We start from the raw sequence: 11,881 nt of genomic DNA on the forward strand, positions 1-11,881 counted from the left end.
TTTGTTGGCAAAAGCAAGTTCTTATGCACTCATATGAATATACAGCAATAAAATTGTATATGGGAGCTTTGCCATATATACAGCACTAATGCTTTTAGTTTGGCGCTTACGGGCTGAGGCAATGAGATTTAGTTTGAATTCATGCGCCGTCATGTTACACTTGTACGTTTGCTAAAGGAATTGGTGGTTGGGTATTCATGGTTTTTTAGCTCGCTCAAATGTGCTATTTACCTCCTATAACTTTGTTTATGCCCAGTTGGTACAAATAGGGGTTGATAGTGTTGACAAAAGGGAAACCTGTTTCAGGTTTTCCTATTGTCAAAATGGGGGAAGGATGTTATCTCCTCTACAAATTAAGGGAAGGCAAATTTATATTTTCTCACTCTTTTTCTCAATCTCTTTTGAGCCTGTCTAAACTGTCCATGAAATAGCCATGAGACATTTAATTGGCTATTCAGTAATACTGTTTTAAAAATTGTTAGCATTAATAAAATATATATATATATATATATATATATATATATATATATATATATATACACACACTATGTTACTGCCCATCCTGTCTGATGTTTTTATGAAAGGATGAGTAGTCTCCATTGCTGTTCCCTTATTTGACCTTTTTGGGGAACTAGATGTGGGTAGTTTTGTTCTAAAATTCTCAGGTGATAACACCATTATTGTAGGTTATTCTCATGCTACATAGTTTTGCAAGGGCATTGCTAGTTTTTATTAGCTAGTCTGTGTAAATAAACTGACCGTGCTTATTAGAGCTGATGTTGCGTAGTTTGGATTGTGAAAAGTAGAATGTAGGAAAGACGCCCATGTGATCCTTAGCAAACCTTCTTGAAGAAAATATTGTTTTATAGGAGTTTGTCGCAACATGTTCTGCTGGAGAGAATGTACCCACTAGAATACCTGTAAAATTAGCAGTTTTAGATTTTCCTGCTGCTCCTATAACCTAAGCAAAAACAACAGTTGATGGACAGAATGCAGAACAATGACTTACATTCACCCCAGTACAGAGATCTGGGCCTAAATCCATAGTTTTTTTGCTCACATCACCACCCCAGTTCAGACATGGCCATATGCAAATCAGCCTTGACCCAGTGCCTCATGGGAACAATCCAGCCCGAACTGCCAAGCCATGTCTTCCCTTGAACGGAATCAAGCATCCTAGGACCGGTTTCTGGCTATCAGCCGTCTTCAGCCAGGATAGCTTGACTCCAGTGGCGTGGGGAGCACTGGACTCCCGTCTGAGCATACCCGTCCCACTCGTGGTGACAAGTGCAAAAACAACAGTTGATGGACAGAATGTAGAACAATGTCTTGCATTCACCCCAGTAAGGAGATCTGGGCCTAAATCCATCGTACTGGGGTGAATGTATGACATTGTTCTGCATTCTGTCCATCAACTGTTGTTTTTGCACCTATAACATTAGAGCATGGTCCTAAGCGTACAATGTAGGTGCTTTTATTAAGAGAAATAATTTTTAGAAGTGTCTGCAGAAGTGCTAAGCAAATGCAAACTCCAGTGCAACTTGTTCTAAATAGGAAAAACATAGATATAATACCTGCTTCTAATGTCGAAGAGTAGTTTAAACAACTTAAATCCCTTTGTGTTAATTACATTTCCTGATTCTAACATTATAGGATTAAGCACTACAGGTAATTTACAAATAAGATCATAGCATTTTTTTTTTAATTGCTCATTTATGAGAATGGTAAAATAAACTCGGCTCTGATGTCTGAGGCTATCATGTGCCTAGGAAAATTAAGGTTAAATTAAAGCTCAATTCATGTTAATAATATTCAGGATAGCCGCATTAGTAATTTAACTACATTTAATGAATGAAGATTTTACATAGTTGTTTCAATTAAATTATGGCCCTGATTAAGCCTTCCTGGAACTAGATTAGACACCACAGATCTGTTTAGGATATCACTGTTTTCTTGAGAAATAATACCTTTGTAGGAGATATGCAAGGTGGGTTTATTCCACTGAATAACATTATCAAGGGGTGCAGCGTAGAGTAGATAAGAGTATGGTATCAGCTTTATTGTTGCACAGTGTTTCAGGATGAAGATATCAGACATGCCCAAGGAGAATCTCATGTTTCCACTAAAGTGGAAGATGTTTCCACTAACATGGGAGATAAAGGGATACATTTCACAACTTTAATATAAATAAATATAAGTTTGCAACAGTATATATATATATATATATATATATATATATATATATATATATATATATATATATATATATATTTGTTTTTTTTATGGAATTTACTCACAAATACCTAACGATAGGTTAGAACAGGGCACTTGCTGCTTGCAGCTTCAGTAAGGATTCTCTATATGAAAAGGAAATGGATAGATGTACACATAACTAGCAATAAGGTTATAGATCTAGGGAATTGAGTTTTTGGAAAAAGGCCCTCACCATAAAGTGATATTTAAAATAAATAACATTTTTAAAATAGAGAGAGCGGTGAAAACATGCTGTCCCCATAAAGTGATTACCTTATGAACTTGCGGTTCCCTTAGAACCTGTCGTGCCTGACACCACTGATATATATTTTTTATACCTGTAGAGGCAGAATATGTTTCTCTCCCCAGTGGGTTTTAGCTTTAAAGTCCTTCTACAGAGTGAAAGCCTCTTTGCCGTCATGCTGGGATACCCAGTTCACTTCGTTCACTGCGAGTCCCAATGTCAATACGCAGGCAGTAAAGCGAGACTTGGACCGCCTATTTTGATAACCTTCTTGTGACATCTCCATCACTTGAGGCCTGTGAAAGCTTGTGAAAATACACTGTAGCTCTGCTGAACTACCTCCAGAAGAGAAGCCTCATTGTCAAAATGCCAGTGCTGCCAAAAAGAGTTGACTTACCTGGGTTTTGTGATATTCCAAGGTACACGCCGCATATCACCTGACAGAATGAAATTGTTTCAGGGCATTCAGCTCCTGCCCACCAAGAAAGGAATGATGTCCTTCCTGGGGATCCGGACTACAAACTGCCTTTACATCTCTGTTTCAGAGCAAAATAACATTGCAAATGAAGTGGTGCTGCCAATGGTGTGCTGACACAGCTGGAAAAAAGCATGGGGGACACAACTATGTGACTTTGCTTTCTGCAGTGATTAGGGGTCCGCAGCTGTGATGGTGGAGAGGATGGCTCTCTTTGTGTTGGACTATACCTGTATTGTATAGGTGCCATATTTGGTGCAGTTGTTGCTGTCTGGATCGACACAACTTTTTTTCTGCTAGCAGGCACACAGTTTATAATGGCATTGTCTAATTGTCATAATATGATGCCCACCTGTTAATTTGGCAAAAGTATTACCTGTAATAGGTTATTCTGATGAGATCCATTCTCTTAGAAACAGATAAGACCGCTAAGTAAGTTGGTGTTGAGATTGTAGAAAACTGCACCACGCCAAGATAAGACACTATTAGTAAAGACAGACCATGAGTGGTACACTGATGGTTCCTCCAGCAGACTGATAGACACTGATTACAGAGCAGGGTATGCTATAGCAGTAGCTGAAGTGCAGCTCTGAACTTGGAACATCTACCCATTAAGATGAGCTGTATGCTGTGACAAAAGCATGAATACTAGTCAAGGGTAAAACTGTTAACATTTACACTGACTCACATTATGCTTTGCAGTTCTTATTTGTGACTCGCTGTGGAAGTATCACAGATTCATAACGGAAGCAGGGCGCCTTATTGGTGCAGAAAGTGGGGCGCAGTACTTCAGTAAAGCCATCTCTCCAAGGTTAGGACCCAACCGAGCATAAATAGCGATAAAAGGAGTTCACTTAGTGACTTCATTTATGCTAAAGAGGTTCTTTTTGAGAATAATGTATAACATGCATACCCATACCACCCTCTAACTTGAGGCCAGGAGGAGTAAATGAACTCCAAAAAAAAAAAAATTATTAGTAAAAGCAACTGATGGATCAGGCCTGAAATGGCCTGATGCTCTGACTTTAATTCTGCCTGCAATGTGGCAAAGACTTATAAAGTGATTATGGATACATGGTCATTGCGAAAAAAATAAAATCGGTTTCTTTTAGTTCTAAGTGGACTGGAACACAGACTGTGAACCAACGCCATAAATGAATGGATTGAGGGGAGAAGATGCGAGGCAGCGCCCCAACGCCGGAGAGGCCGGTACCAGAAAGCGATGACCATCTGTCACCAGAGGACCTGAGCAACACAGCAGTCAAGAAGAAGACAGACCACACCATTTCCACAATCCATGAGGTCCAATTATAAAGTGTCACGACCTCTACATCTACTGATACTGTTGAGTGAAGTACACATGATGGTCTGCACCTCCAGAAAAATAGACTGAAGAGGACAACGCAGGGCAGTTCCGTGAAACAGCCCCTGAACAAGACGACTGCGGTCCAGGAGGAGAAACAGATGACCGCTTTAAATTACTGACACTTGCTGAAAGTGCCCAGGAACTAAAGTGACACTGTAGCACTATGCATTGCACAGAGAAAAATATTTGTTGGACACTTACTGCTGGTTTCACAACAGCCTGCTGATATAACATTGATCTCATCAAGAAGTATCAATGTGACACTACATGCATTTTATGCAAACACTGTGTAATGCCATCCAAAGATATGTAACTAATGTTTTGTTCAGATTTACATATATATATATATATATTTTGGTTTTACACTAATGTTGGATAGGTCTATCCAAAAGGGGGGATTGTTACAAAATATACATGAATATTCATATAAATTCATGTGTATGCATTTCAAAAGAGATCATGCTTAGATAGATCACATTAACATGAGGCCTGGAGCTCAAAAGGGCTTGCTTTCTGACCTTGACTGGACAAACTTCAACAAGCTATTCTGTACCCTCTTAGAGGTCACCTTGCTTGTCCTGACTAAATGATATTTCTTAATCTGGTTATGCAAGTTGCTTAGACAGTGCTGAGCCAGCCTTTCTGGTCTGCCCATATCTGGCTGCTTATAATTTGCATGGTGCAGACATTGCACATCCATGTCAGCCATATTTGGCTTGGTGCCTTATTCTAGTTCTGCTGACATGGCATTACTTTAGGTATATTGCACCTAGAAATCTGTCAACCCTGGGAAGAAGCAGTCTGAGAGCCCCTAAGGTGGCAGATCTGACTTCTTCATTGCTAATTAGCAATGATGCGTGCTTTTGGTACCAATAAATAAATTTCACTCTGTTTCTGAGCAAAGCTGCTATGTCTGGTGAGTTTCATTCATTTGCTCCTGGGAGGGTGCCAGTATTTCCCCATCATATGTCCTGCTTTGTGCGTGGGGTCTGTGCCTAGTTGCTTGAGTCCGATGTTGTCCAATCTTTCCAGGAGGTCAGTGGAGCTGCTGTCGGTAATGTCATCTATATGGAATTTGAGATTTCGCAGGAGGGTATCTAGTTCAGATTCAATGGCGAGCGTGGAAATTAATTGAGCAGTGTTATTGCTGGAAGTTCACACAGGCTAATAGAAATCATTTAACTTTAAAAACCAACTCACACAGGGCCAATCAGCCAGCAACCAAACTGAGCGAAGTAGTCAGAATACCCAGGAGGGGGACAGAAAGCTCGAACCGAGGGCTTCTGGGTTGCTAGCGAGGTAGCAGAACCAGAAGGTGGGCAGCAACAGCAAAGGGAGTGGAACAAGACCAGGGTTCGAAATGATGATTCTTATGTAAACATTATAGTCAATCTGTTCATGTTACATTTCTTTATCGAACATTTATTATTAAAAGGGTCAAAAGTATGATGTGGCCCGCGAGGGGCAGCCTCAAGGTCCGAGACGGCTCACCTCCTGCAGGAGCCAGCATTGCTGCTGCACGGAGGGAGCTGCTGGAAAGGGCCCATGCCCAGCCAGGGTCCCGTTGGGACCCCAAGACCAAGGCATGGGCATCAGGGTCCTGCCTCCTTTTCCTTTTTTCACAGGCTGAAATAGAGTCCCTAGGTGGCGGCCAACACTTCCTCGTTGAAGTGCTGGTAGCCAATCAGAGTTCTGCAGTTCTCTGCACGAGCTCATTATAATTCGCGAATGAGACGTGATCACAGCTATACTAATTTGAATTTCCTTATATTTCTCAACAACTACTGAACAGATTTACACCAAATAACAAGCAGCGTAATCTGCGAACCAAAAGCTACCTTTATGAAAAATTTGATGCAATTCCGTCCAGTGATTCGGGCTGCAGTCGAGTCTAAAGCTCCAATGGGAATTAACATGGAAACACATTTTATTTTACCCCACCCCCTTTTTCTCGATCCCTGCTTGTCGGATCCATCTACTGGGCACTAAGACACCTTGCCAGGCAAGATTTGGATTTGTTCAAACCTTTCATTCTGGGTTCACTAGGGGTTCCCACGGCGTAGTGATCCTCATCCACTGTAGCATTCCATTTCTCCATAGCAGGACGTGGTCCGACCCACAGGGCAGATTCAGCGGAACACTATATGGTGAGCCCCTCGTTCTTGGCAGTATATACGCCCCTCCCCCAGCTTGGAATCTCGTAGAGCGCTTAACAACACTCTTGATTAAGTTCCCACTTGGCCTGACGATTGTAGTAGGTGACTGGAATGATGTATTATGCCCAGTGGGAGATAGATGGCACAGGGCGGGGTGATCGATAGCGGCGCGAGAGTCAAAACTACTGCCCTTGATTCAGGGGATGGGGTGGGTTGACTCCTGGAGGACACTACACCCCACAGAACACGAATACACATACCTCACTGGAGTACATGAGCCCTTCTCCCGAATAGGATACATATTTATATCTGCACCCCACACCCACAGATTATGGTCCAATGAAATCCTGCCCTATGGCCTGTGGACAACCATTCGTCAGTATTGCTACACCTATGCCTCCTCCCTAAACACTCCCCGTTCTGCAGGCGGCTCTCGCCATGGTTGCTGCAGGAGGACCAATATAAGCTACATATCCATACGTTCATCACCGACTACTTTTCACACAACATAGGCACGGTCGAATCCCCTACAATCTTATGGGAAGCTATGAAACCTACACTCAGGAGGTGTGGACATCGGATTTTGCACTGTGTGCAGTCGACGGCGTCGCGAGAAGTTATTACAGACTGACGCCCGGCTGATTGACTTAAAGCGCAGAAGCAGAGAAGAAGACAGAGACGCTGGGGCAGACAGCTGCTTAGAACACAGCAAACACATGCCAGTGAGTTGTTTGATGAAGCTAGACCCTATTGGTTTGCTACCCTTAGCAGGATCTCCCAATGGGGTGACAAGTCCAGCACCTTACTCCATTGCCTGTGTCAAGAGACACTATGCCCACCGACCCTCCCAGGTATACGTGGCCCAGACAGGAAGATACTCACAGACCCATCGCAAATTACAGCATGCTTTTCCAATTACTTTACAGATCTCTATACCCCCCGGTAGACCCCGCCCACGAATACTATTCATAGGTTCCTCGCGGACCTGCCCCGCGGACTCTCTCGGACTCTGTACGCGAGGCCCTTTGTGCTCCACTGTCAGCTGAGGAGATATAAAAAGCATTAATGGATATGGTGCCATATCTGGAGACCCTTAACGCCGCGGTGTATGATGGCTGCCTTCCACCGGACTGGAGACACGCAGAGATAGTTGTTTTCTTAAAGCCGGGTGTAGGAAGCTGGCTTTGTATATACTATGCCAAAGTGAGGTATAGTGTGCACAAAGTCCAGTGAAGCCCAGAGGTAAAGTAGATAGCACGTTAAACTCTATTTGTGGTAGCTTTCAATGGGGAGTCTCCGGTTTGCAAACACACTGCAGGCTCGGGGACGAAAGTCTACTGGGTTCGACCACCACTTGGAGAGGTAAGTTGGAATGTTGGGGGTTGGTTAGGCACCATCGGTTGGGCCACCCAAGGCCGTGGAGCATTGGGTGTAGGGGTGCCTTTTCGGGTCAGATCTTCGTACCAGCTCCTGGTTGCGGTTGGGGGTACCTTGCGGTTTGAGGCTGTAGGCGTCGGCTGGAGGCAGGTCAGGGATCAAGGGATCTCGGGTCAGGATCGCCAGGGAGACCTCCTCTTGGTGTTGGGCCACTCAAACTCGGGCCATGGGCGTCAGGTGCAGAGTGGGGCAGAACCGCAGATCCTTGCGGAGCTGGAGTCTGTTGTTGAACAAATCCGGTGTGCACGGGAGACAGAGGGTTTGGGATGGAAGGCAGGCATGTCTTCTGGGTTTCTCGAGGTTGCTGGCTGCAGGAAACACCGGGATTTCGCTGGAGCAGGTTTGAGGTGGGGACAGGTTGGTAGGGCTGGGGCCAAGTCAGGGGGCGTCCTCTTGTTAGCTCGGCAGGGCTGTTCGGTCCTTCTTCTTTTTTTTTCTGGTTTATTGTCTCTGTTCTTAGTTCAGGGCTGCCCCTTAGGGGGTGTTTTAGGGGTCTCAAGGTCAGTAGACAATGGGCTACTGATTTTAGAGTGACAACACCCTTGGTGTGCTCACCTCACGTGGGGGGGTAAGAACAATCCCTAATCCTGATTGGGGAGTGCCTGACATCTGCAAGATGGTGGGCATTGAAGAGTGGGCTTCACCTCGCATCCCCTACCTGAGAGGTGGGGTTGGCAGAAGTTGGCCGACTTTCTGGGCTGACTAATGTTTCCCGCCTGTCTTCCTGCCAAAAAGGAGGGTAGACAGGAAGGGGGCCTGTTCTTGATAGCAGGAGAGGCTGGGGGTCGCATTACAAAGGCTGCAAGGCCTTTGAAACTCCCCTGCCAGAGATGGCTCTTCCGGTCTGGGGGAGGTGTGACCATCCAGGAAAGGCTTTGTTTCTGGGCTCAGGGAGCAAAGGCTCCCCCCCCCCCCCCCAGGGGTCCAGAAACATGTCTGGTGGTGGCAGGCTGGGGTATACCAGTCAGGGGTCTCACCAGAGGCTAGTAGTTTTTCAGGGGGCATCTCTAAGATGCCCTTTGAGTGCATTTTTCAATAAATCCCACACTGGCATCAGTGTGGGTTTAATGTGCTAAGAAGTTTGATACCAAACTTCCCAGTTTTCAGTGTAGCCTTTATGGTGCTGTGGAGTTCATAATGACAAACCCCAGCACCATATAATCTTAATGGCAGCACTGCACTTACAATGTCTAAGAATGGACTCATGCACCTGTACCCACACCACTGGTATAGTGCACCTAGCTAGAGGTGTGACAGATCTATGACTGGGCAGTGGGTTGTAGGCATGGCACACGGGGATGTATGCCATGTCGACTCTTCACTTTGTTCTGCCCCAAGACATGTAGCCTGCAAAGGGGGGATGGGGGGGTGGTGGAATTATGCAGATTTTGGGCGAAACCTCTGGCCTCTACATGAATCGGGGTAAATCCTTTCTATTGCCCCTGCTTGGAGGGGAACAATTGGGCACAGGGTTGCGAGAGGTGACGGTGGTTCCCAACGGTTTCAAATATTGGGGGTGTTCCTCTCGGCTTCTCAGTCCACATCATGGGACAGGAATCTGGCCCCAGTATGTATAGAGACAGAGGACCAGGTGCGCTTGTGGTCACACCTACCACTGTTCCTGTTTGGCAGACCTGAGACCTGCCATATTTAAAATAGTCACATTGCCCAGTCTTCTATATCAGCTTCAGAACCACCCATACCCGATATGGCCCTCATGGTTTCAGCAACAAAATGCAATCTTTGCTCGGTTCCTTTGGGGAAGGGGTACAGCACAAGTGGCCTTGAGGACCTGCATCCAGTCTACATATTGCAGCAGCATGGCTACTCCGGATATCTAGGCCTACCATGCGGCTTCACATTTCCTCATCCTCAATGACTGATGGTATGGAGATAGAAGGGATCCAGCGTATGCAGTCGGGCGTTGGCTGACGGATGTCATGCCGCTACATATGATCCTATATTCCGATCGGACACTTAGAGGACTGCTACTTGCGACAAGGATGGTTTTTCTGACCTGGAAATGAGCACTACGCACAATGGGATGGTGGTGTAAATTGATAAAGGAAACCCCTCTGTGGCATAATGGCCTACTGCGCCAGTTGGCACTGCTATCTGGGTTTCGAGTTTGGGAGACTATTGGGATTGACACGTTGTGGGTGGTTATACATGTTCAGAATTTAACACGTTGGCTGCTGCCGCAATTTCGCAGCAGTGCGGCCGTTTTAAAAAATGGGCGTGTCTGCGTCGGCCGTTGAACGTGCGCACCACCAGCCAGGTAGTGCTCCGAACGTTCAATGGCCGACGGCAGCACTTAACGGGTTAAAGTCCTTTCAGGAACTCCAGACAGAACATGCCATGTCCCGTTCGCAATTCTACAGATATCTCCAATTCTGACATGCCTTGTCCCGTATTTAGGACAGCAAGCAGATATACCTGATTTCAACCCTGTAGAAGCTAAAGTCTTTATGGCGGATCTGGGAGATCACAAAATAACTAAAATCTATTGCACACTTCTGACTAAAAGCCCTACTACACTAAATAAAACTCGAGACATGTGGCAGCTGGATCTCTACCCTTTGGATGAGGATGATTGGGTGGATGGGTGAAGTCCCCGTGCAGCTTATTCTATTTAAATACCTCCATCGGGTCTACTTTACTAGACATAGGCTTTGGCGTGCCAGACTTGTCACCTCCCCTCATTGTCTGCATTGTGGGGCCACTGAGGGCACTTTCATACATACAGTATGGCAGTGTACAACCTTGCTGGGGATTTGGAGGGGTGACCACGTGCCTTTCAGAGGTCCTAAGATGGGACATCCTACTTTTGCCATGTTTGGCTATGCTTCACATTACTGAGGGATTGGGAGGCAACAGATACAAGTGTCACTTGTTGTTTCTTGGCCTCACAATAGCTAAAGAAGATATTGCCAGGGCGTGGAAGGATGTGTCTCCGCCATCTGTCACAACATGGAAGAGGGGCCTAGATTTCTCTATGGGTCTGGAAATACCTGTATTCAAGGCGAGGGGGTGCCCCCAGCAACATCCTAATATATAGATGAGGTGGGCAGATTATAGAGGACTTTGCTTGGAACCTATTCCTCCCATTTCTGCTACTGAGGGACTGCCGGATGACTGTTTTGTGTTATGACCCGGATTTTGATCATATTTGCCTTCAAACTGGATGGCTCAAATCTATGGCTCTCAGATCTTTTTTTGTTTTGTTTTTTCAAGTTTTATTTTCAAATTTATTGAGTCAGATGGATAAGGCTACAGGTACAATGTATGAGAGCCCAATATTTCAATCCAACATTGAGATCTCATTGTCCCTTTTCCATATTGTTTGCACTTGTCCACCACGGCTCAACGCTCTGCTCCTGAACTGACGTTCTGTGCCACATATAGTGCAGGTAGTACTACCCATCGTCACTCAGCATGCAGATGGCACTTAGTGCTGTTTTCGTCTGAAGGAGCAACCTTCTGTGATCCTTGCCTTACCACCTGTGGGCTGACAAACAACCGTAGTACAGCCCACACACAGGACCACCGTTTGTGCATAACTAAATACAGTCGTGATTTTGTAGCAACCTGGACACTTCACATCTATGAAGTAATAGTTTGGACTCTGAACCAGACGCTTCTTCTTATGTTTTGTCTTCTCCTTCTCGGGAGATGGATGCAAGAGATCTTTTGCGAGAGGCATGTTTGCACAGAGACAGCTGCTGCCAGAAAGGGCCAGACCCGCCTCTTATTACGATGGGCTTGCACCTACGCCGGCAAAGAAAAAATTGCTGATGTACTCTGCTTCTATTTTTTTCCCCAACTGTCCGTACAGGGTTTTGACTTTTGGATAGACAACATCTGTCTGAGGGACAACAGATTGGCAAGTTCAGGGAACTGAGGCTTTATTTAGACCATGCCTCATACCATATCAAATGATTTTCCTGAAC

At 45.2% G+C, this 11,881-nt stretch overlaps 1 pseudogene; it reads right to left on the bottom strand.

The window, feature by feature from the left end:
• Nucleotides 1–11,353: 11,353 nt before the first annotated feature.
• Nucleotides 11,354–11,634, bottom strand: LOC144753887 (small ribosomal subunit protein eS27 pseudogene; annotated as a pseudogene).
• Between the last annotated feature and the right edge of the window lie 247 nt (nucleotides 11,635–11,881).

Source organism: Lissotriton helveticus, chromosome 5_1 (genome assembly GCF_964261635.1).
Source record: "Lissotriton helveticus chromosome 5_1, aLisHel1.1, whole genome shotgun sequence".
Taxonomy (NCBI): Eukaryota; Metazoa; Chordata; class Amphibia; order Caudata; family Salamandridae; genus Lissotriton; species Lissotriton helveticus.